Here is a 6,000-nt window from a genome sequence, read left to right as displayed (position 1 = left end):
TTTCTCTGCACCCTCGAGAACCAAGGATACGATACCCATAATCTAGTTATCAAAATTTTGAGCAGCGGCCATCTTGGATTTGAAAAATGATCACAAAATCGTTCTCTGCACCCTCGAGAACCTCGGGTACGATATCCATATTGCTGAAATCATAATTTTGTGCGGCGGCCATCTTGGATTCGAAAAATCATCACAAAATTGTTCTCAGCTTCCTCGAGAACCTGGGATACGCTATCCATATTGCTGAAATTATAGTTTTGTGCGGCGGCCATCTTGTATTTGAAAAATGATCACCAAATCGTTCTCTGCACCCTCGAGAACCTCGGGTACGATATTCATATTGCTGAAATCATAATTTTGTGCGGCGGCCATCTTGGATTTGAAATATGATCACAAAATTGTTCTCAGCTTCCTCGAGAACCTCGGATACGATACCCATAATGTAGTTGTCATACTTTTGAGCGGCGGCCATCTTGGATTTGAAAACTGACCACAAAATCTTTCTCTGCACCCTCGAGAACCTCGGGTACGATATCCATATTGCTGAAATCATAATTTTGTGCGGCAGCCATCTTGGATTTGAAAAATGATCACCAAATCTTTCTCTGCACCCTCGAGAACCTAGGATACGATTCCCATAATCTAGTTATCATACTTTTGAGCGGCGGCCATCTCGGATTTAAAAATGATCCCAAAATTGTTTTCTGCACCCTCGAGAACCTCGGGTACGATATCCATATTGCTGAATACATAATTTTGTGCGGCTGCCATCTTGGATTTGAAAAAGATCACAGAATTGTTCTCTGCAACCTCGAGAACCTCGGGTACGATATCCATATTGCTGAAATCATAATTTTGTGCAGCGGCCATCTTGGATTTGAAAAATGATCACAAAATTGTTCTCAGCACCCTCGAGAACCTGTGTTACGATACCCATAATGTAGTTGTCATACTTTTGAGCGGCGGCCATCTTGGATTTGAAAACTGACCACAAAATCTTTCTCTGCACCCTCGAGAACCTCGGGTACGATATCCATATTGCTGAAATCATAATTTTGTGCGGCAGCCATCTTGGATTTGAAAAATGATCACCAAATCTTTCTCTGCACCCTCGAGAACCTAGGATACGATTCCCATAATCTAGTTATCATACTTTTGAGCGGCGGCCATCTCGGATTTAAAAATGATCCCAAAATTGTTTTCTGCACCCTCGAGAACCTCGGGTACGATATCCATATTGCTGAATACATAATTTTGTGCGGCTGCCATCTTGGATTTGAAAAAGATCACAGTATTGTTCTCTGCAACCTCGAGAACCTCGGGTACGATATCCATATTGCTGAAATCATAATTTTGTGCGGCGGCCATCTTGGATTTGAAAAATGATCACCAAATCGTACTCTGCACCCTCGAGAACCTCGGGTACGATATCCACATTGGTGAAAACATAATTTTGTTTGGCGGCCATCTTGGATTAGAAAAATGATCACAAAATCGTTCTCAGCACCCTCGAGAACCTCGGACACGATACCCATGATATAGTTATCATACTTTTGAGCGGCGGCCATCTTGTATTTGAAAACTTATCACAAAATCTTTCTCTGCACCCTCGAGAACCTAGGATACGATACCCATAATCTAGTTATCAAAATTTTGAGCGGCCGCCTTCTCGCATTTAAAATGATCCCAAAATTGTTTTCTGCACTCTCGAGAACCTCGGATACTATACCCAAAATGTAGTTATCATACTTTTGAGCGACGGCCATCTTGGATTTGAAAAATGATCACAAAATCGTTCTCTGCACCCTCGAGAACCTCGGGTACGATATTCATATTGCTGAAATCATAATTTTGTGCGGCGGCCATCTTGAATTCGAAAAATCATCACAAAATTGTTCTCAGCTTCCTCGAGAACCTGGGATACGCTATCCATATTGCTGAAATAATAGTTTTGTTAGGCGGCCATCTTGTATTTGAAAAATGATCACCAAATCGTTCTCTGCACCCTCGAGAACCTCGGGTACGATATCCATATTGCTGAAATCATAATTTTGTGCGGCGGCCATCTTGGATTTGAAATATGATCACAAAATTGTTCTCAGCTTCCTCGAGAACCTCGGATACGATACCCATAATGTAGTTGTCATACTTTTGAGCGGCGGCCATCTTGGATTTGAAAACTGACCACAAAATCTTTCTCTGCACCCTCGAGAACCTCGGGTACGATATCCATATTGCCGAAATCATAATTTTGTGCGGCAGCCATCTTGGATTTGAAAAATGATCACCAAATCTTTCTCTGCACCCTCGAGAACCTAGTATACGATTCCCATAATCTAGTTATCATACTTTTGAGCGGCGGCCATCTCGGATTTAAAAATGATCCCAAAATTGTTTTCTACACCCTCGAGAACCTCGGACACGATATCCATATTGCGGAATATATAATTTTGTGCGGCGGCCATCTTGGATTAGAAAAATGATCTCAAAATTGTTCTCAGCACCCTCGAGAACCTCGGGTACGATACCCATAATGTAATTATCATACTTTTGAGCGGCGGCCATCTTGGATTTGAAAAATGATCACAAAATCGTTCTCTGCACCCTCGAGATTCTCGGATACAATATCTATATTGCTGAAAGCATAATTTAGTGCGGCGGCCATCTTTGATTTGAAAAATGATCACAAAATTGTTCTCAGCACCCTCGAGAACCTGGGATACGATACCCATAATGAAGTTATCATACTTTTGAGCGGCGGCCATCTTGCATTTGAAAACTGACCACAAAATCTTTCTCTGCACCCTCGAGAAACTCGGGTACGATATCCATAATGCTGAAATCATAATTTTGTGCGGAAGCCATCTTGGATTTGAAATATGATCACAAAATTGTTCTGAGCTTCCTCGAGAACCTCGGATACGATAACCATAATGTAGTTGTCATACTTTTGAGCGGCGGCCATCTTGGATTTGAAAACTGACCACAAAATCTTTCTCTGCACCCTCGAGAACCTCGGGTACGATATCCATATTGCTGAAATCATAATTTTGTGCAGCGGCCATCTTGGATTTGAAAAATGATCACAAAATTGTTGTCAGCACCCTCGAGAACCTGGGTTACAATACCCACAATGTAGTTATCATACTTTTGAGCGGCGGCCATCTTGGATTTGAAAATTGACCACAAAATCTTTCTCTGCACCCTCGAGAACCTCGGGTACGATATTCATATCGCTGAAATCATAATTTTGTGCGGCGGCCATCTTGGATTTGAAAAATAATCACGAAATCGTTCTCAGCACCCTCGAGAACCTCGGGTACGATACCCATAATGTAATTATCATACTTTTGAGCGGCGGCCATCTTGGATTTGAAAAATGATCACAAAATCGTTCTCTGCACCCTCGAGAACCTCGGATACAATATCTATATTGCTGAAAGCATAATTTAGTGCGGCGGCCATCTTTGATTTGAAAACTGATCAAAAAATTGTTCTCAGCACCCTCGAGAACCTCGGATACGATAACCATAATGTAGTTGTCATACTTTTGAGTGGCGGCCATCTTGGATTTGAAAACTGACCACAAAATCTTTCTCTGCACCCTCGAGAACCTCGGGTACGATATCCATATTGCTGAAATCATAATTTTGTGCAGCGGCCATCTTGGATTTGAAAAATGATCACAAAATTGTTCTCAGCACCCTCGAGAACCTGGGTTACAATACCCACAATGTAGTTATCATACTTTTGAGCGGCGGCCATCTTGGATTTGAAAATTGACCACAAAATCTTTCTCTGCACCCTCGAGAACCTCGGGTACGATATCCATATCGCTGAAATCATAATTTTGTGCGGCGGCCATCTTGGATTTGAAAAATGTTCACCAAATCGTTCTCTGCACCCTCGAGAACCTCGGGTACGATATCCATGTTGCTGAAATCATAATTTTGTGCGGCGGCCATGTTGGATTTGAAAAATGATCACAAAATCGTTCTCAGCACCCTCGAGAACCTCTGATACGATATCCATAATGTAGTTATCATTCTTTTGAGCGGCGGCCATCTTGGATTTGAAAACTGATCACTTAATCTTTCTTTGCACCCTCGAGAACCTAGGATACGATACCCATAATCTAGTTATCATACTTTTGAGCGGCGGCTATCTCGGATTTAAAAATGATCCCAAAATTGTATTCTGCACCCTCGAGAACCTCGGACACGATATCCACATTGGTGAAAACAAAATTTTGTTTGGCGGCCATCTTGGATTAGAAAAATGATCACAAAATCGTTCTCAGCACCCTCGAGAACCTCGGACACGATACCCATGATATAGTTATCATACTTTTGAGCGGCGGCCATCTTGTATTTGAAAACTTATCACAAAATCTTTCTCTGCACTCTTAAGAACCTCGGATACGATACCCATATTTTTGTGATCATAATCTTTTACGGCGGCCCTCTTGGATTTGAAAAATGATCACAAAATCGTTCTCAGCACCCTCGAAAAACTTGGATACGATACCCATAATGTAGTTATCAAAATTTTGAGCGGCGGCCTTCTCGGATTTAAAATGATCCCAAAATTGTTTTCTGCACTCTCGAGAACCTCGGATACTATACCCAAAATGTAGTTATCATACTTTTGAGCGACGGCCATCTTGGATTTGAAAAATGATCACAAAATCGTTCTCTGCACCCTCGAGAACCTCGGGTACGATATTCATATTGCTGAAATCATAATTTTGTGCGGCGGCCATCTTGGATTCGAAAAATCATCACAAAATTGTTCTCAGCTTCCTCGAGAACCTGGGATACGCTATCCATATTGCTGAAATTATAGTTTTGTGCGGCGGCCATCTTGTATTTGAAAAATGATCACCAAGTCGTTCTCTGCACCCTCGAGAACCTCGGGTACGATATCCATATTGCTGAAATCATAATTTTGTGCGGCGGCCATCTTGGATTTGAAATATGATCACAAAATTGTTCTCAGCTTCCTCGAGAACCTCGGATACGATACCCATAATGTAGTTGTCATACTTTTGAGCGGCGGCCATCTTGGATTTGAAAACTGACCACAAAATCTTTCTCTGCACCCTCGAGAACCTCGGGTACGATATCCATATTGCCGAAATCATAATTTTGTGCGGCAGCCATCTTGGATTTGAAAAATGATCACCAAATCTTTCTCTGCACCCTCGAGAACCTAGTATACGATTCCCATAATCTAGTTATCATACTTTTGAGCGGCGGCCATCTCGGATTTAAAAATGATCCCCAAATTGTTTTCTGCACCCTCGAGAACCTCGGACACGATATCTATATTGCTGAAATCATAATTTTGTGCAGCGGCCATCTTGGATTTGAAAAATGATCACAAAATTGTTCTCAGCACCCTCGAGAACCTCGGGTACGATACCCATAATGTAATTACCATACTTTTGAGCGGCGGCCATCTTGTATTTGAAAACTGATCACAAAATCTTTCTCTGCACTCTCGAGAACCTAGGATACGATACCCATAATCTAGTTATCATAATTTTGAGCGGCGGCCATCTTGGATTTCAAACATGATCACAAAATCGTTCTGTGCACTCTCGAGAACCTCGGACATGATACCCATAACGTAGTTATCATACTTTTGAGCGGCGGCCATCTTGGATTTGAAAAATGATCACAAAATCGTTCTCTGCACCCTCGAGAACCTCGGATACAATATCTATATTGCTGAAAGCATAATTTTGTGCGGCGGCCATCTTGGATTTGAAAAATGATCACAAAATTGTTCTCAGCACCCTCGAGAACCTGGGATACGATACCCATAATGAATTTATCATACTTTTGAGCGGCGGCCATCTTGGATTTGAAAACTGACTACAAAATCTTTCTTTGCACCCTCGAGAAACTCGGGTACGATATCCATAATGCTGAAATCATAATTTTGTGCGGAAGCCATCTTGGATTTGAAATATGATCACAAAATTGTTCTCAGCTT

Source organism: Leptidea sinapis, chromosome 19 (genome assembly GCF_905404315.1).
Source record: "Leptidea sinapis chromosome 19, ilLepSina1.1, whole genome shotgun sequence".
In the NCBI taxonomy this organism is placed as follows: Eukaryota; Metazoa; Arthropoda; class Insecta; order Lepidoptera; family Pieridae; genus Leptidea; species Leptidea sinapis.
The sequence above is the reverse complement of the archived record's forward strand: the minus strand, read 5'-3'. Positions refer to the sequence as shown.